The following is a 21,808-nucleotide window of genomic DNA, read 5'->3' on the forward strand; positions in this document are numbered from 1 at the left end:
GTAGATTGCGCAGTCAGCGAGACACGTACACATACGTGCTGCTACGAGTAAGTTCCCTCGAAAGAAAGAGAGGTCTAAAACTTTTAAGCGTTCTTCTCGTCGTTCTTTGACAAATACCCAAGCGTGTCGTTGTACGCCGTTATTCAGAGGCCTCGCTAAAGAGTCGTACCAACATTAGAAAACGCAACGTGTACGCAGGGATTTCACAGTTCGATAACAGGGAAGCAATGTCTGTGACTCAATCTGTTTTCGCGATCACTTAGTCCAAAGACGTGCGATCGTTTCTTCTTGCAATGTACAGGGTGTTCTGCAATGTGACGTATAATTCAAAAGTGGATGATTTCGCGGACGAAAATAAACAAAGAACGTAGAATACGATTTTTTTCGTACAAGACTCGGTTTTTGTGAAATCTGAGCTTGAAACGGTCGCTCGTGGGGCGGCAAGAATTCAACTTATGCGTACGTATCAATGTTGGACAGAATGGAATCTGATTAATGATCAGCGATTATGGTTACGTCGTAAACAGTGATTAATACCGATGTTTACCAAATAATCAATAATCGCGATTAACGATTACTAAATAATCACTAATCACGATTAATGAATAATGAATAAAAGTAGATGTAATCATCGGAAACAACTCGTTCGTAATTAATCACGAAGCGATTGCACGTTTGATCGAAATTGTGCAATTACAAAAATTAATAAAAGAAAAAGTTAAAGTAATATTTTATCGATTAATTATAAATCACTCGTGTAAAATCGCGCATTGTAAACATAGTTTGTCACCAATTCATTAATAATTACGATTATAATTATTACCTTTATTGATCGATCGCAACTCAACTTTCGTACATACCGGACCAAGAATACGTATAAATCGAATTCTTTTTCAAATTTTATTTTTAATCGATATTCGAATAACAATACCTGAACGCTCAACACTGAAATTGGTGATATTCGATGTACTCGAATATTCGAGGTTCGCACCTAGCATTCGAATACGTATTCATAAAGTATTCGATTATTTGAATAGTTTCATCCCTAACCAGAAAACACCGAAACTTTCCCCATTCGAAGGTCAGATTCTTCGGAAAAATGTTGTTCTTCAAACAACGCAACAACGGTCTTCTTATCTCTTAAAAAACATTCGATGCTACTCTAAACAATCAATCGCACGACAACTGATAGCTACGTGACTTGAAGTCACTTGCTATCGCTTGGCGCCCACCCGTGATGGTGCATGGTTTATGTCAGGGCTCCACTTAGTCTCTGACCCAGCTATACGCATTTTGAAAGTCAATTAGTGTCAGGCTATCTGTCTTTGAAACATTCTTAAAAGACATTGACAGTTATAAGAAACCGTACTGGGTATACATACGTTTCCGTATAACCACGGAGCATTTTTTATCCAGGAATCGACATTTTGCATCTCTCGTTCGCGTCGAGTCTGTATTCGACAAAAAAGTCGAGAGAATACGGTAAGAGTGAGCGAGACGGAGCAACGACTGGTGAGCCTCTCGTTACACGTACTGCGCAGTTAAACGTAGGATCATCCTTATTGCGGGTGAAATGAGTCACCTAATGAATATTGGAATATTTATATTATTCACTTGCTTCTTATGAATCATCTGGGCAGTGTTTGGTATGCGGTTCGGTAGTGTCAATGACCAGAGAAACAAACACGCGATATGAAATTCGAGCCTCGAATATGGGAGAAAATTTAAGCTATGCTAAAGTTAATGATAATTTCCATTGTTTCCTCGAATTCGAGCACAATAATTAACATTAGTTATTGCGTTTACAATGCCTATGGAACTGTGCATGGAAGCGAGATGCAAATCGCGTGGCCTCGACGCTCTGTGTACGCAGTTAATACGTTTGATCGTTACAGGACAATCGATCGTTTATATAAACGAATATTTATTATTCGTCGCACGTCCGGAAGTTATTTGAAAACGCCGACATTCCAAACAGCAGTCTCGAAAGTTGGACCACCTGAGTGCCTCTTTCCTGATTATACAATGTTTACGATCACTTGAAGAAACATCAACAGTGCTGATAACGATTTGCGATAGCGGTTGTAGATAATGATATGCTTTTTAGTTAACGCAATTTTTAACAAAATACACGCGATAGTATCGTAAGTCAATGAAATTAATTTTTCTTTTCTCTTGAACGACAAATCCAATAACAGCGCGAATATAAAACTAAGCGTAATCTTCACGGAAGAGAAACAATTGCCAAGTAATTACAAGGAATAAACAACTACAAAGAACTACAAAGAATGCCGCTAAGTGGTGTTTACGGTTTGAAAGAAATTTTTCTTCCCGCTCGGAAACTGCGTCTTCGCGATACTAATGCCATTGGTCAATAATTATTTAATGTGCAATAAAAAGACTTTTACCGATAGTGAAATAATTGAAAAAAATTCTAGTTACTAAATCTGAATTCCATCCATTCAAAAATATCCATCGATCAAACGTACGAATCGTTCCTAAACTATTTAGTCGAATTTCGTTATACGAAAATTTGCAATTGATTTATCAGATCGTAGTTTATCGTACGTTACCACGGATACGAGTTACTTTAAACTAAAAGTATCGCGATTTATGCAACTCGAACATACGTTGTTCCAGTCTAGGTTAGATATTTCGAAAGACTGCAACCGCTCCGCCCTACGGCTGGTGACGGAATGATTCTGCGCATCTATCTCGCGCAGCTGTCAAACGCCTCAGGACACGAGACCGCGAATCCGAGGAGAGTATCGAGTGGAAGGAGTAAAGTGAACAAGCTTGCCCCTACACTTGCCCCTACGATGGAACGACATTTCTGAGCGTCACTGTACAACTTTCCATGTGTATAACTTGGAAAGGGAGCAGTTACAGATCTCCAGCGAAAGACAGAAATAAGTACACGTTGCGAGATTTATTGCACACTTCTGTCGTACATGTAAATTATACATTAAGGCTAGAAGTAAAAAATTATGTGAATATAAACTAGCACTGGAGAATAATTATCATTAGCGAGAATTCATTGCGTAATAATTTAATGATTGTATTAACAAAAAAAAAAAGAAAAAACGAGTAACGAGGAAAGCTTCTCCGTTCGGTCCTGACGTGTACTTTGTAATATTTCGTCGGTTCGCTTTTGGTTTCAACAACAATCGCTAGTCATCTTGGCGCGAAAGCAAGTAGAGATCGAGTCGTACCGGAAAGAATATCGTTCAATGCTTCCTCGTTATATCTGCTCTTCACATTTTTACATCAAGTGTTTCTCACAGATGCTCTATAGAATCAGACCTACGGATTGCAGTGGAGAATTTAATTGGCGAGGAATGTAATACAGCACCGAATACTTCAATAACATTCCCACGTATCTCGGACCTAGATTTCGTTGAATCGCACCTTTTGTTAAAATTGTTATTAAATATTCACAAACAACCGCAACAATCATCAGCGAGGAGTTATTTGAATAATTGTGTTTACCGAAGAACACCGTCCCATTCCTGAAACACCTACTTGTCCTTCGGGTGGTCTCGCAGTGAACTCGTTTCGAATACATACGACAAATACTTGTACGCAAAATATTCGAATTACGTTCGTCGACCATTCGAAGAATCGAAAGGTTCGAAAAATAGTCTCGAACTTAATTTCCATATATATTCGTAACACGGTACAATCTCTTTATCAACAGTCCAGTACTTAGTGCAACCGAACACCGGGATTTAAAACTACATTATCCTCTCGATCGTACCGACGTAATACGGAACCAACGTACGCGATTCACGTTGCGCGAGATGCGCGTTAATTTTTGATTCGGTTGGTGTGTTCGCGCGACATTCCGAATCGCGAAAGTTTAGAATCGGTGTAAATCTAACCAGCGGGCAGCTTCGCGAAAGTAAATTTAACGATGGCTGGAGTGGCCCTCGAAACTTCAGGAGCGAGGGAAATACGAACCGCGGGAGCCGCAACAATATAAGCCGTTCGAATCGCATTTACGAATTTTGAAAGTTCTCGAGCAGAAAGAAAAAGAACGGAAGAATTATGTCAGTGCTCGACTGGCCCGATACAAAGACCGTGGAAGTTTATTACCGTCACGACATCCCCCTCGCGGTATAATCGGGATCCAGAGCTCGACGTTGCGGAGAATCATGAAGCGTGCTAACTCATCCGTTATGAGACCGAGTTCAACGCTGAATTAGCATGGGACTTTTTTTGCAGCGGAGACAAACCAGCCACGTAGGAATTTTACCCGGTAAGCTGTACCCGTATTTTTCCACGCGTTTCGACGACTACGCCGCCGACGGTGCAGTCAATATCATTCTCGCCGTTCTTCCGTTATTTTAAACGTCGTGGAATTCCCGACAAACGATGCACTGCGGCTCGTTAAAGTGTTCGATGCAATTTCAGTCGGAACGAAACGTGGAATTTTCACCAAATTTTCCACGGTATCGATACGTTTGTAACAAGACTCGAGTATCGACGCTGAACAGTAATCGAATCACATTAACAAATTTTCGAAACGTTAAATCGAAGCTGGAACTACTCGTTGAATTTTTCGGTATTTCGACATTCGAATACTACACGGTGATTCAAATATGATTCAAGCGTGGATGCGAGTGCATTCGAATAATTGAATATTCGAATATTTTGTGCACCGATCTAGTAACCGAATGTGAACATCGAGTACTCGAATATTCGAACAATGATATTCGATTCGAATACTCGCGTATTCGAAGTATTTGAATACCCATCAATCGTTGACGTCGTGAATCGTACGGTCGAGAAAAAGAAAAAGTAAGTTCGATCCATTCGATGTAAAAGGAAGTGTATTTTGTGAATTTGATTATCGAAAGTATCGTTATCGCGATTATCGATAAACCTTGAATTAAACGATAAAATCCGTAGTAATAATCAATAGCGCGTAAGACCCTCCTTAATACTGCTCTTCGAAAGTCGGGCTTTTCCAGTCATAAAATTATTAATTATTCTTATCGTTCGATTCAGATTCGGTATCTCGACAATTTGTATCGCGACCAATGGCCGATTTGTAAACATTCCGCAACGTAATTCTTAATCAGTGGCGTTAGGAAGTTGTGACTAGAGTCCTCCATTCCAGATATGCATTATACCGCACGTGTATACTGGGTGACACTGATTCGTGCCACGTGACAGGCCAATGCACGGTCCGTACCATCCCCCCTCCTTTACCGTGCGCTTCTAATTGTTGCACCATCGAAAAGTTAGATGGCGTTACTACGATACAACGGTGTGACGTAAGTGCTGAAACCTTTCGGAACGTCTAACTTCGATGCGACTAATTTACGTTCGACGAATTGCACAAATCGCTGTGAAATAACAACATTCGATCGATAGTTTCACGACATTTAAAGTTCATGACGCATCATCGATCCGCTCGATGAATAAGTTATTTATTAAATTTTGAAAATAAATTCTGGTACAATATATATATACACACGACCCGTGTCCACAATATAGGAACAATATTTTATTAATAGCTCAATAAAGGTCAGACGTAGGGACAATATTTTATTAATAGTTGAACAAACGTTCGATGTAGCCGTAATAATTTATTAATAGTTTGACAAAGGTTAGTTGTAGGCACAATATTTTATTAATAGTTTGACAAAGGTTAGATGTTCTGGAAGGTTTCAACACTTACGTCACAGCATTGGACTAACGCCATCTAGTGTTACAGTCGCGTGACAGAAGTAGAAGGGGTAATATGAACCGAGCCATTGGCCCCTCACGTGGTATAAATCAGTGTCACCGGATGCATGTACACGTGCAAAAAATTTAATTTTACACGGGCACCGTGTACACGTGTACTGAATTTCTGATATATTCGTGAATTTAAGTTCATTCATAAATCGCTTTCTCGGTGTTAACTTTCGACGGAACGAACTACGAAATATTCGTGTATTCGAAAATCGTTGTCGTTGTTCCTTTGTATCGCTCCGTTGCGTTATTGTGCACGCAACGCTGTTCAAATACTACGAATATCCAGACACTCGATCCGTGAACGCAATATTTGAACGGTCGAGTAGATCCTCGAACGATTTCCGAATTATATTCGCCCGGAGGTTCGAATCATCGAAGAGCTCGACCATTGAAACGCAGAAAGATTCGAGAAATTGTTCGAGATCTGGTTTGCCCGCGAAGCCAACGAGATCTCACGGTCGTAGGTGGTAGAGTCGATTCGCGAGGGTTCGCGAATCTGAACATCTACTCCGTTCGCGAGTATTGCGGTTCGCGTTTGCACGAAATTAGCGATTCTCTTGAATTTTGTATTATCGCGAACCGTGCACACCGGATCCGGTGTTTGTAAATGAAATATCGCGTGTGACAACATTCGTTACACCGCGACGGGTGACAATGACAAGAATTCATACACGTGTGTACATACACACGTGAATTAAGAGCACGCAAATTAATGCGCTCGTGTAACATCACGTACAGGTTAAATACACCGATTCACGTGTGGTTGGTCGGTGTACCGGTGTACGAAGAATTTCTAGTTGTGACATCACCCTAGACAAGAGAAACTAAACGTTTGAGTAATGAGAGTGCTAACAATTCCTCCAACGGGGAGTTCGGTACGGTATCGTTGAAGGATCGCGGTAGACAAAGTTTCTTTCTGTGATTTTCACCTCCGCGTTGGTGCACGATAATCAACGAGAAAAACATTGCGCCGTCGATGGTGCATCGTCACGGTCTTAAAACGATACAATGGAGGATCGATCGGGACTGAAACGCTAGAACGATATCCAGAATGTCTTTTTCGAACGTTCGGGCACACTGTTTTGCTTCATTCCCCCTCCGTTCAACCATTTGTAACGCGCTGGCAAGACTTTTCTTCGTGCGGTTTCTCCCTCCGCTTCTCGATGCACGCGCGCGGTGCACGCACAGCGTGCACGTATGGACGCGAGCGGATATTGCACATCAGAGGAAAACCGTGTAACGTCATCGTTTTACGGTCGCATCGTCGAGGACAGGCTGCGTCGTATTCCCCGCGTACAAAGTGCAATATTTATCGATCGAATTAACCGAGTTACGCTTACGTACGCGTAGCGTTCGAGAAATTTCTCAATTTCCTACGCGTGTCCACCTGTGTACGATTTCGACAACCGCGGCGACCGTTGACGCCACGGTGGCGTCGCGCGGTAAATCGAACGGTCGAACGGTACCATTTATTGTTGTCTTTCGTGTCACATTTCGTGTCACCCGTGTTTCGTGAACGAGATGCACGAATGGTTACGTAACGATCCATTTCCTAATTTATCAGTGTTCACTTTCACGAAGACGTTAATAATTGAGAGTACCGCCGCACAGGCGTATAGGTAATACGTGTACGCTCGGTTCTAACAGTGTCTCTCAAACGTTACTTTCCCACGGATCCCTCTACGAAGGAAACGTTCAAACGAGTCGCGCGAAGTGAACATTGAATTGTTATTTTTGCGACGCGTTTCTAAAGTTTCTCTCCGAATTGAATTTATCCATCGTTCGCGTGTATCAATTTTGTCGAAATTTAGTTCGTGCGTTTCAATTTACTCTTTTTATAGTTTCCGTACCGAAGAGGAAGATACAAGAATAAATAGGATACGACGTTAGATGTTTCTTTTCGGGTATATTTACCACTAACGACGGAAGATTCTTTCGCTAGATGTTTCGAATAAATGTATCGTAACGTAGGAAGAATTTTTGTTTGTTATCTTAGCGTACAACGTGTTTCCTTTTTCTTTTCAATTTCGAGACCCACGAGTGCTCGTGGATCGCGGTCTGAGAAACACTGAACGGTAAAGTGTTAATTTTGCGCGAGTAGCTGAGAATGTTTGGTGAATTGAAGCTAACCGTACACACGGTACAAGTAACGTTACAAGTACATGATGTAACTGAAACAGATGGCCAAACTTTCGAATCGTATTCCGCACATCTTAACGATGGAAAAAGGTCGTATAAACTTGACCCCGGAAATTCGTACTTTCCAAGACGCAAACATTTTTTCTTTACGATAGAACCCGGCAAGAACGCCCGTCAAGTTTAGAGCAAGAGCCACGATAATTCACGCTTAATTGTCACCCGCTTAAAAGCAACGCAGTCACCCTCGCCGCAGCTATTGTTTATTCAGCGCGAGTGACCTTTCCAATTTCTTTGTACACCTATTTTATCGTTTCTTTGTTACATTTTACCTCTTTTCACCGTTCCGCGGCGTGCAAATCTACAGTAAATACGTATTAATATTACCAAGTATTTCACAACGAATATTCTCCGTGCTATGCACACACACTGCACCGAGTAACCTACATAAACTATCACCGTTATTTTTTCGGTATCGCTGACCGGACGAAAACTTTTCCATTAAACTTTTCCAAAAGATTTTTTTCCCACCTATTGAAAATCTATAGATCTATTCGCAACGTAACGTTTCCGCGATATAAATTTCTATATATTCAAGGTCGTGTAAAGGTTATCTCGTCACAAGTCGTTGAATTCGTCTCGATGTTCGTTCGAACAAGTAAACAACGAGTAAAGTGTAAAACGAATCGAAGATGACACCGAAAATTGAAAAAAAAAAGAAAAAAGCAGAGTTGCGTGGAAAAAATTCGATATTGTCGTCCGGAGGAACCTTCCGAACCGTGTCATTCGTGATAATAAATTGTATTCGGTCCACTAACCAGGAAAGTAATCGGGGGGGTTGGACGAGTTACGCGATTTCCTCTACGGACGTTTCGTTACTCGCTTTTGTACTCTCTTACTCTCTGAATTGCATTTTAACAATTATGCAGCGCGACGTCTGCATTCGACGAGCGATCTTAGCATCAACGGCCGAATTGTTCAATGGAAACGATCCGTGGCGAGAAACTGGCAAGCATATTAAGTCGTACAAATTGATTGCACAACCGGAGCCGCTTTCTGCCCGAGATAATTCCATTTCTTCGGTTTCCGCGATTCAAAATAAACGACGATTAGCGCTCCGTCTCATTATTACGCCGTTGGTATTGGCCAGCCCCTGGTAATAGTTTTGGAAATATTCCAGGATAGTGTGTAGCGGAGCGGACGATGAACAATAGAATTTTTCATGGTGCATCGTGGCTTTCGTGCTCGTAAATCGTCATAAAAGTGTGACGCCGCGATAACGAATAAAAATGCTCGTAAATTCACTTTACGCGTCGTTCGTTCAATTATAGCGAAAAGAAAAACAAAAAAAAAAAAAAAAAGAGAAAGAAAAGAAGAAGAATAACTCACCGCGAGACGACCGTACGAAAAATCTGTTAAAAACTCGATAACAAGCTGAACTTTGGCCACCGCGTTCGGTAGCGCTTGACCGTCAATTAAATTTACGAGTAGTTTTCTTCCGTGCAGCACGAACACACTGTCCACTCCGCGCTACGTGTGTTTTATCGAGAAAAGCGGACAACTTTCGCATTAGTATACACAGACGCACGTGTCGTTTATTACGCGCAGCGCCAGAAGGAAGTGAAAACTTAAACGCGTGTTATCCGCGTACTCGAATCAGTGAACAGGTGAACAACTTTTTAATGAGATACATCGTTGCATTACGCGAACCTGTAACTTTCCATGACACAGAACTTAATTATTGCATCGAACGAAGACAGCGGTCTCGACGAAACGATAGATAAGCACGTGGACCGGATTCGCGATTTATTGGTTTTAAAATTAACGTTTTTCGCAATCTCGCCACGGTGTTGCCTCTTAACGATACTCGAGAACACGAGAACTACAAGAATCAATTAGAACGTCGGACGATACGTATACGTGTCATTTTTATCCCGTGTTCAAGCGACAGTGGAATCAACCAAGTCGTTTGTATCGTAATTGAATCCCATTGTTACAAATTTCGAACTTACGTATGGTTTCCAGCGACGAAATTACAAAATTATTGTCTCGAAAGCTGCAATAATGCGTTCGCGAGATCGAATTATTCGATGTGGTTTAAAGTTTGCGTATTTCACGTTACGTACGCGAGAATGCAAAATATAAAAAATATATCGATACGTATGCGACATGTAATGCGAGACTCGTTCGCTGATACTCCATCTCGCTCGCTCTCGTTGCAATCCATTCGTTTTACTCACTAGATGGCGCGCGAGATTGGGCCGCGACTCGAGATAAAAATGGCTTCTCACTGTCAACATTTTACAGGTCCGAATAACCTGTCGTGCAGATTCTGATCGTGCGAAATCAAAAATTTGTAAATAATACTCTACCTTAAATGATCGTTCTTTGAAAACTGTCCGAATAAATTTCTAACGCAACGGTCGAACGTCATTCGATTCAACATCGGAGTTAATATTTACAAGTGACTCGATATTTGTAAGGTCTTCGTTGAACCGTACTACTTTTCATAAAAAAAAAAAGAAGAAACGAGTCCATAATATACTTCGAGCACGAGTAATTGAATCGTAAAATCGACGAATTCGAGCGTCACGATTGTTATCGATTTATCGAAAACGAGACAGAGTCGGTTGTTCTTGTACCGATCCGTAGGTCGAAAATTCTTGTTTCTCACCGGAAGACACGCCGGTGGTTTCCACGCGTAGACACGGGAACGTATGCAGGGAAGCCAACGCAACCGATCGCTAATCGTAATTAATAGCGGAGATGCGCGTTAGTTACAATTAATGGCGCACGCTGTTTTCCAGAGCCTGCAGCTACGAATGCATTCCACGACAAGCCCGTCTACATGTTCACCGCGACACGGTGCTGTTGGTGTATCGCGAGCGCATGAACACGTCGATCTTAATGAAGACGAATCGAGGGATTGAGATTTCGATAACGGCCGATAACGGAAACGACTGAATACATAGTCAACGATTCAACAAGAATAAGCATAAACGATTTGTTTGTAATCGATGCTCGAAGAAACGTATCCAAACAGAAGAAACAATGTTAAGCGGATTCAGAATCATCGGTACACTGCGAACGAAGCACGTACCGAATGACTCGACATCCAAGTGCTCGTAAGTGCAGTCAATTCGAGACGAACGTGAAAATTCATTTGCAAGTAAATATAAACAATTTTAATAAATTTCTACGGTATAACTTCCCCGTGAAGTGTCTCCGTGCTTACGATCCACTCGACTCGATCTTTCATCGCACGAATACCTCGGTTATTGTTCGCTCGTATAAATGTATTCGAAATCCTGCTATTTCTAGCGCGCAGGTTTATTTTCGAAACATAAATCAACGTAGAATCGTCCGGAGAATTATTCAGAGCGGTTTGGCGGTATTTCAACGAGTACGTGACAATTTTTTTAAAAAGGAACGCGTAGGAGGGTACTCGCGCCTCGGTTATCGATATACGGGTTAAACGTTCGATCTTTCGTACGGAGACAATGGCCACCGGAAATCGCGGTTGGCTTCGCATTTCGGTGAGATTTCACGGACACGGAACGATTTCGTAGACTTTCGGGACGGTTGGATCCGTACCGTGGAATCCAAGCACTGACCCGTTACCGCTAACGATGACAGTGTCGGTCGCATTATGGTGCTGCCGGTGTTGAGTGGCAAGGAATAGTAAGGTAACAGCAAGAGCGTGCAACCGAGCGGCCTTCGTTCGCCACGACTCGGCTTGGTGGCGCCAAGCTGACCTATCTGTTCCACCGGCGCGGTTGCCCAGCCTGATCGCGATGACTTCCTCGAGAACAGCGACAATGCTCGTTTTTTTATACTCGATGACAGAATTTGGAATTTTTTTTTCATTTCCACGGTCGATCTCGATCGAAACAAACACGTGAACTGGAAAACAGATCTTTTAAGAAAAGAGATCGATAAGTTGTCACTTTACGGCAACAGTGCTCGTTTTTTTTTGTACTCGATGACAAAATTCGGCTACCGACGAGTTTCCGCGATTTTTGAAAAATATTTCCAATCCAACACGGTCGATCTCGATCGAACGAAACAAGTGAACTGAAAAACAGATCTTTTAAGAAAAGAGATCGATAAGTTGTCACTTCACAGCAACAGTGCTCGTTTTTTTGTACTAGATGACAGAATAGGGCTACCGACGAATTTTTAAAAAAATTTCCAATCCAACAGTCGATCTCGTTCGAATGAAACAGATGAAGTGGAAAAAAGGTCTTTTAAGAAAAAAGAACGACAACGTACTCGATGACAGAATTCGGTTACCGATGAGTTTTCGCGAGTTTGTGAAAAAACGTTGCAACTGGACACGTTCGATCTCAATTCGAAACAAGCAGGTAACCTGGACGAAAGGTCTTTTAAGAAAAAAAAGATCGATAAGAGGAAGTTGTCATCCGGTACGACTACTCCATGCGTAAGATCTCGTGTTCCCCGGGTCAGTGTCGGTTGAACTTTACTCTACCGTGGACTTCCCCGAACAAGACAAACTTTCGGTGGATCCCCTAGAGCAACGCTTCTTCTTAAACTTTCTTCGCTCGCGACCCCTTTTCAGAAGACGAAATTATTAACGATCTCCAGACGTATCAAATCTACAGACAGTACGGATTCAGCCATCTTGGCGGCGCGACGATTTCAGGGATTAATGTTGCATCGACCTTCGACGTAATTTAATTGCCTTAATAATAATTGTTGTACAAGTACATTTTTTACGTACTGATAAAGTATAAAATTGAAGCAACAGAACACGTATAGTATGTCACGATACGAAAAATTCGCTGCAATTTTGAAAAGTGTCTCATAATTGAAAGTCCGACTTGAAGCAAGTCCCTCAAATTTCATCAAATTTCATTTTTGCTAATTTTGAACTCGTGTATCAAAAAAGTACACCATTGTTTTAACATTTTTCATTCGACTTAAATGGTTTAGTACTTTTCAATTCCAACTTTCTTCGCTAAAGTAATATGTAAAAGTAGACGCGATAAAAAACGAACAGATTCGTACTAGTTCTCTGGAGATTCGTTTAATATTATCTAATAATAAATTACTAGTTATATAATTTCTATCGACCAGTATTTAAAAAATCGTCTTTACGTGCTACTTGAGATTCGGATAGAACGATGACGATAATAAACGAAACCTTTAATGAAATTTGCTATCTTTCATCACGTGTCACAGAGGCGGAATAAAAATAATACAATACCAATGGAAAACATTTTTTCAATTCCGTGTAAATATTACGTAACGCGTTTCTTCTTCTTTTTCTCGAAGAGCTCGCAGGTCTTCGTCAACACCTTCGGAGACCCTCTGAGGTTCGAAGTCTACAGTTTGAGAACCACTGTCCTAGGTAATTAACCGCAATTGAGTGCAGAGTTCAGAAACGAGTTGACTATTGTAGTAAATGCAATCGTATTAGAGAGATAAACGGTAATCGAGCCACTGTGTAGTTAGCTTCATTGATGTTTAAAAAATATTTTTAACATGGTAACGCGAACTTTTCCAGACCGGTTACGATACGTCGGCAACGCCCTGCTTCCTACCGTGAATTAAATTCGACGATTCCGTTTTCAATTAATTTCAAACAATCTAATAACGATGTAGTAATATCGATCGGAGATCTGATCGACGAATCGCTTCGAATAGCTCTTATCTGGTTACCTAATCGACCGTGGCAGTTTACTGTAATCATTACGTTTTGTAATAGCTTGTGACACAACGCAGTTAAGTCAAAAAATGATCGATTACTAGTGATACTGGATTAACGTCGAGGTCGTGCGATATTATCAACTTTGTTTTCCCTATTATATTGTTCGGCACTTTCGAAGACTATCTACCAAGCACTGATTTGCCATTCTTCGCTTCCGCAAACATTGTTTCTCCTCCGTCTCGGTCAAAGTTACGATTCTTCGAGCAAACATTCAATTGTCCGCAATATTTCTAACAACGAACACTTTCCACCGTCCAATCTCTAAAAATTGTGAAGGTCATCGATATCATTTTACAGGAAGGCACACGTATTAAAAAATTCTAACTTTAATCGCTTCTTATTGTTTTTTAACCTCGACTACCACAATACGTAAAGAAAAGTAACATGCCCTTTGATGCAAAAAAAAATATCGACGATACTGAAAAACTTTTCCGTCGCCACCATCGATCGCTCGAATTATTCTGTTTCCGAGATGAAGTTACTGTCAATTTCTCTCTGGTAGTTTCAAAATTGAAGAAACAAGATTATACGTTTCTTTAAGATACGATCGTCACCTTTCACAATATTTTACTAACGTTAACGCAAAGAAAGTAAACGCTTTCTGTATTTTTGTCTCTTTACTTTCTCTCTACTCGCAATAGTTCCAGGAACAGGTGAATCGGCTCTTTGTTTCGTTCTTTTTCTTCTTGGTTGCTAGTGTTCCTCTTCGTAGAATTACGATTAACATTTCTGAAGGTTCATGTGCCCCATTCTCACGTTTCGTGTTGGAAAAGTTTTTGTAACTGCGGAAGAAAGTCCCAACCACTCGGCTGGCATTTTCCCATTGCTTGTAACCGGGGTTACACGACAAGTATATTGCATCACTAACGTCAACCGTACCGAAACTATTCTGATAAAATGCAACACGAGACGTAGGGTTTAGAGAGAAAAATTCTTCTTTAGAGAGTTTTAATTATTCTTTAAAAATAGTAAGTCAAAGTGATACTTACAATTTTTAATTACGTTGGTAAAATTGCAATGTAAAAAAGACCAATACACTTGAGAACATTTACTCTGAAGCATTGGCTAAACGTTTCAGCTTGCAATGGTGAATTCACACACTGGTTCACTCGATTGGAAGTAAAGTTAAGCAGCAAATAAAATAGTTTAACGCAAAGCAGCTTCTTGATTTCCGAATGACCAGCATTTTCCGCTGGTCGGTATTATCCCACTCTAACCTACTCATATTCTAACACAGGAAATCCCCATATTTCATAGATGGACAACTTTTAACGTCGTGTACTTTTCCTAGATATCATCGTTTCAATATATAGAACTGGATTGCACGTATCACTTACACGGGTTTTGGTACTATTTTAGGTTTCCATATTCATGGACACACCCACGAGTTTGCTTTACAGATACATCTAACGACGATGATTATTTTTATTAATATCTTTCATTGGCACGTTAAAAAAAATTGTATCAAATTTGCGTTTGAATAAGTAATTGTACGATTAGTATATACTTGTATCGTATCGTAGAAAGTATTAGTATCGGAGATAAGAATTGCGGACGATTTGGAGTAAGAGCTTTGCGGAGCTTTGTGTATTCAAAGAGCTTAAATGACGTTAAAATATCTTAATACTATATTACTCGTGACTCGATAAATTAAGATTCTAAAACGCGTAATACTTTTCAGATCTCCCTAATTATTACAATTTATTTGAATAATTATTATACATATTCCATACACGTGTACAAGTATTGGGTAAAGTATTCCTCGATTTTCCTCCTCGCGAGGAAAAACACACACGTATCTGTTTAATTTCGGTCATCGTTATTCCACTCTTATCGCTCGAATAATAATACGCTACTCGACATTCGAATTCGAATACCGAATCGAATACGATTCAAGTAGTCTCTCAACCCTGTGAGAAAATTCATTAGTCAAGGAATGAGAGTATTCGTTACCCAAAGTAACGAACACAGATTGGTTCGAGTCGAATAATAATACACTACTCGACATTCGAATTCGAATACCGAATCGAATACAACTCGAGTAGTCTCTCAACCCTGAAAAACCCTGTGTGAAAATTCATTAGCCAACGAGCGAGAGTATACGTTACCCAAACTAACGAACACAGATTGGTTCGAGTCGAATAATAATACACTACTCGACATTCGAATCCGAATACCGAATCGAATACAATTCGAGTAGTCTCTCTCAACCCTGCGTGAAAATTTGTTAGTCAACGAATGAGAGTATTCGTTACCCAGAATAACGAACACAGATTGGTTCGAGTCGAATAATAATACACTACTCGACATTCGAATTCGAATACCGAATCGAATACAACTCGAGTAGTCTCTCAACCCTGAAAAACCCTGTGTGAAAATTCATTAGCCAACGAGCGAGAGTATACGTTACCCAAACTAACGAACACAGATTGGTTCGAGTCGAATAATAATACACTACTCGAAATTCGAATCCGAATACCGAATCGAATACAATTCGAGTAGTCTCTCTCAACCCTGCGTGAAAATTTGTTAGTCAACGAATGAGAGTATTCGTTACCCAGAATAACGAACACAAATTGGTTCGAGTCGAATAATAATACACTACTCGATATTCGAATTCGAATACCGAATCGAATACAATTCGAGTAGTCTCTCTCAACCCTGCGTGAAAATTCGTTAGTCAACGAATGAGAGTATTCGTTACCCAAAATAACGAATACCGAATCGAATACAATTCGAGTAGTCTCTCAACCCTGCGTGAAAATTCGTTAGTCAACGAATGAGAGTATTCGTTACCCAAAATAACGAATACGGATTGGTTCGAGTCGAATAATAATACACTACTCGACATTCGAATTCGAATACCGAATCGAATACAATTCGAGTAGTCTCTCTCAACCCTGCGTGAAAATTCGTTAGTCAACGAATGAGAGTATTCGTTACCCAAAATAACGAATACCGAATCGAATACAATTCGAGTAGTCTCTCAACCCTGCGTGAAAATTCGTTAGTCAACGAATGAGAGTATTCGTTACCGAAAGTAACGAATACGGATCGGTTCGAGCTGATTCGATTCGATTCGAGTTCGCATCTACTTGTAAGGTGTTTGATCCCATCGCTGGTGCTCTGTTTACGGGAGAAGGAAACACGTGAACGAGAGAACAGTGATCCATCCGGCGTCGCGTCTCGTTCCCGCTGAGATATTCGTCCGGAACATTTCCGCGGATTGATGGAATTTCGTGTAACGGGAGCCACCGCGCGGTGCCTCGATGAAAATTAGTTCGGATCGTGATCCGTGGGCGGGGTTCGTTTCGCTGACAGTGACAATGCGCGGTTCGGCTGATAGCGGTGGCCGGGTATCGAAGAACAGTAAGCCAGCAACAAGAGCATGCAACCGACCGGCCTTCACTCGACTCGCCTCGGCCTGGTGGCGCCAAGCTGACCTATCTGTTCTACCAACACAACTCGCCTCGCATCGGCTCGCCTTGCTCGACTGGCTGCCTCACAGGAAAGTGCAGACGTGCTCGCGCAACCATGTTTTTTTACCGTGTATCGTAGGCACGGGGGGGAACTCACGTGTGCGTGCCTCCAACGATTCGAGTACGATGCGCCGCGTAATCGCGCCAACCTCGCATAACCGACTTCTTTTTCTCATGCGTGCACACAAGGTCCATCAATTACCTCGTACACACATACTGTTTCGTTGCCCGAGGAATCGTTTTCTTGCTGTCTTCGTTGCGTCTCACATTTTCCCGACCCTTTCGACCAAACGATACGAATATTAACCCTTCGCGAGAGGGTTTTCGGAGCCGAGGGCACGGGACACGGAGCGCGTAACCGAGGATATCGCTTTACTCGATTCTGTGGGATCACCGTGAACATTGCGCGGCATTTAACATCGTTTCGACGTAGCGTTGCGAATTGTTCAACATTCGCGAGATTATTACTCTTACGCGATTCTTGGTATCGTTGATACGTGTGTTTCGAAATATTGGGCGTAACGTATTTTTAAAAGATCGAAAACCTGGGATTCACTCGATCCGCGTTAATTGTACGGTTGTGTTTTATATTGTTCAATTTTGGGTTACCGTTCGATTATCGGATACTTAAAAATTTGTTGATAGAAAGTATTATTTCGGTAGAGGTTGAAACCTTGAGAGACGAAAATTTCAGGAACGATTTTTCGCTATATTTTTTTAATTACTTTTTTCGTTTCAATGGACCGTGTCTTGTACATTGAGGAAAATTTTTAATCGATTTTAGTCGAGAATTGTATTTCGTAATTATTCGTTGTACGGAACGTTTGTGTTCCGGGTATAGGTATCGCGGTGATAATAGATACTGTTTCCACGATTAGTATTTACCAGAAAGTTTACACTGCTTCCTCGTTCCTTTCGACGAATTATGTGTAATTCCTTAGTTACGCTTTTCCGTTTATGGAATTAAGTGACCTATTACGGAACGCAGTAGATTATTCGTGAAAATCGCAATCCATTTGATCAGCCAATCGACAAATACGACTCGAGTGTTTAATTTTCTTCTTTTTGCATTACGCGAGAACCGTGACAAAAGGTTTAATCGTTAACGCTTGCATTTCAGCGAAAAATCAGTCGGTAGAACTCTTTTGGCGAAAGCTCGAAAGCGATGCGGATGTTTAAGAAAAAAGCCGAAAGCGAAGAAGGGGAAGCTCTCAGTGATGCGACACTATCATTAAGAGATATACTCGTCTTATCGGGAACCTTAGTTTATATCATCTTTTTAAGTAGATACATACATTTAGCATTAAGTATATAATATATGTTATATCGCTTCCATAATGACGCGCATAATGGCCATGAAGACACTTCCTAGTTAGAATCATTTCAAAGCAAATATTTCAAAACGGAAGAATCGTTTATCTCCAGAAGGTTAAAACGATACTTCGATTATGATCGGTGCTTTCAACAATAACTCTCCAATCGGTCGATATTAAGTATCTATTGAATTTCTTTTTATGGGAAAGAAAAATCTGATACTTTTCGAAGAATTGAGAAGACACGAGTCAATTTTCTCTTTTTTATACTCGAGTGTTTCGTGCCCCCGACAAAGTACCACAAATAAGTGTATTCGAATACCAAAATATCGAATAACCATGTTCGAGTACTCGAATATCTCATAATAACATTCGAATACTCGAACATCTTATGATAACATTCGAGTATTCGAACACCGTATAATAATATTCGAATACTCGAACGTCGTATAACGATACTCGAATACTTGAACATTGTATAGTAACATTCGAATACTCGAATAACGTATAACAACGTTTGAATATTCGAACACCGTATAATAATACTCGAATACTTGAACATTGTATAATAACATTCGAATACTCGAACATCGTATAATAACATTCGAATACTCGAATAACGTACAATAACGTTTGAATACTCGAACACCGTATAATAATATTCGAATACTCGAACATCGTATAATAATATTCGAATACTCGAACATCGTATAATAATACTCGAGTATTCGAACATCTCATAATAACATTCGAATACTCGAACATCTTATAATAATATTCGAATACTCGAACATCGTATAATAAAATTCGAATACTCGAACATTGTATAATAATACTCGAGTACTCGAACATCTTATAATAATACTCGAGTACTCGAACATCGTATAATATTCGAATACTCGAACATCTTATAATAACATTCGAGTATTCGAACATCGTATAATAAAATTCGAATACTCGAACATCGTAAGTGTATCACAGGGTTCGAATACCCCGTAAAGTATTCAATTGTATCCAGACCGGATTAGAAAACCGACACTTCTCGGACGAATCGAGTGATCTCGCGGCGTACATTGTCCACGTGAGAACGAAAGCTTCGTAGTCGCTCCGTATCGCGTCCACGAGTGTTTCTTTCTCCAAGTATTCGCGTAGGATTCGAGCGTGTCCCGTCAGATTTCAATGCTACCCGCGACACGGTTGGTCCCATCGCTGTTTACGACGACGTCAAGTGTTTAACGATTCTCTGCGGTTGAATGATAAATGCGCGATAAAATTATTATACGCCAATAAAATTCAGAAGGTCCTAGTATTTTCACCGGTACTCGTAAAACGGTAATAAAGGATCCCGCTACATAGGACGTCTAGCCTGACACGAATCCTGGGGTCGATACGTCATCCCATCGGCTCGTGTACCCCCACGAGCCGACTACCTAGGACCCGGAAGAGGACCACTCGCCATCGGAGCGTCGCGTCGCGTCGCGCTAATTCCCGACGTCGATCGTGTAACTGCGATCACGCCAAGGTCGAAGGGACTCGAAAGGACAGAAAAGCGGAACGAACGGACGAAGGAGGATTTATCGCGTCTCGTGCGTCGATCTCTCTTCGTGTCCGTTGGGGGCCCCCCACCCTACCCTTTGAATTTATACGAACAGGCCACCGAAACCTGCTTTTCGACCGGTCGCCCTCAACGTCCCCCACTCCCCTCTTCCTCCTCCTCCTCCTCCTCCTACTCCTCCTCTCGTGTCCCGGTAGTACCGGTCCTCTTCTTCTCCCGCAAAGGCCACGGTACTTCGTCGTCGTGTCAAGTTCAGTGCTACCGTTTTTCGTATCTTGCTCCCTTCTTGTCCGTTTCTTTGACTCGTTACCTCCTTCTTCCACCCAGCCGCTATGTCTCGATTAACCCTCGGTCGCTGGACCGTGCGAGTCGGTCCACGGGTCGTTCACGACCCGTACCAACGTCCCACGAATACGTATTTCGATCAGACGGCTACCCGAGCAAAGAAGGCCAAGGTAACGTAATCAATTTGCGAATTACGCGCGGCAAATAATATCCGTACGGTGCGCGAAATTGCGCGTCGAACACGGATCATCGAAGAAAATAATTTTAAATATCGTTCTTATGGAAACGCGTGTCTTCGTCCGAGGCGTCGTTCGATAGCTCGTTCGGGGACGAACTCGTGCCGAAATGATCTTTATTTTTGTTCACACGGGGTGCGTTGTATCGCGCAAGACTCGTTCTAACGACGAATCGGGGATACGGAGACAAGGAGAAAAAGTTTGCGCAAACGTGCGTCCCGTTTGATTTCGTTCTCAATGTATAGACGTTGTTACGCTTCTGTAACGTGTTGTACCTTCCTTGGAAATGAATTCGAAATAGAATTCGATTATCGCGTACAACTCGATTCGATCAATTTGAGTTACGGAACGGTTGTAGCCGACAAGGTCGAGAAATACGAAGAACTCGCTGGGTATTATATGCAAACCGTTCGGTGAGAACACTTGTGCTGGCTCGTAATCATGATCGAGAATCACCCAAAGTAAAGAAACGACTATAACTCGGAAACAAGAACAAATAGGGCGCGTGTTCGTACGAACTCTTCATTGTTTTTATGTCCCCGATCCATTGCCGAAGTAGGTCCCACATGTTACGATACACTCTGTATATGCTTAACATCGCATCGACCGTGTATAGACGGTTATTAGAGACGATGGTGTACAATACTTTTTCTAGTCCATCTGGTTCTCTGTTGTCTCCGTGTGTCTGGTATCTTTTATTTTTTTTTCCCTTAAAATATCGCGCATTCTTCGTTCTTCCATCTTCGCAACCGCGAAGAATTCTTCCTCGAGTTTCTTCCACATTTCTTCCGCGTCTCTTCAATTATTTCCAGATAGTCTTTGTAGTCGTTCGATCCTCCCCTCGTAGTTTCGTCTCCCGTTATTGTCGTCTTCTCGAGCAACAATTTCAATCCCTCGCGATCGTATTCCGTCCGCAAGCTTTTCATCGCGTCCGATTGTCCCGAGTATAAGCAATTTCGAGTCGTCGAGGCTTGCTCGGTCACCGGGCAGCAGCATATAACGCGTTTTGTTTCCTCCGCGAGGCCGCGAGTCTCTTCTTGCTCACCTGCTCTGTTTACTTCGAGATCGGTTTCTTCGACTCTCTTCGAATCTCTTCGAATCTCTTCGTTCGGTTGTCTACGCGCGTCCTCCCTTTTTCGTGCCTCGGCGTTTTTCCATCGGTTCGGTGTGCTCACCTCGTCCTACGGTTGGTTACGCGCCTCTTCCTCTCGAACGATGCGTCTTTGTCCCTCTTTCCGGCTGGCTACCGTGCGTCAAAGCCTCCTTTCGTACGTCACTGGTAGCCAGCTGAGCAGCTGCCGGGCTATCGACTACCATAATCTCTTTCT

The 21,808-nt window shown here is 41.6% G+C and overlaps 1 protein-coding gene across 4 annotated transcripts in view; it reads right to left on the reverse strand.

Annotated features, from left to right (window-relative positions):
* The window catches only part of LOC143143747 (dual 3',5'-cyclic-AMP and -GMP phosphodiesterase 11), a 155,797-nt gene that overhangs the window by 24,806 nt on the left and 109,183 nt on the right, over positions 1-21,808 (reverse strand). The window lies entirely within an intron of this gene.

The sequence above is a fragment of the Ptiloglossa arizonensis genome, chromosome 1 (genome assembly GCF_051014685.1).
Source record: "Ptiloglossa arizonensis isolate GNS036 chromosome 1, iyPtiAriz1_principal, whole genome shotgun sequence".
Lineage (NCBI taxonomy): Eukaryota > Metazoa > Arthropoda > Insecta > Hymenoptera > Colletidae > Ptiloglossa > Ptiloglossa arizonensis.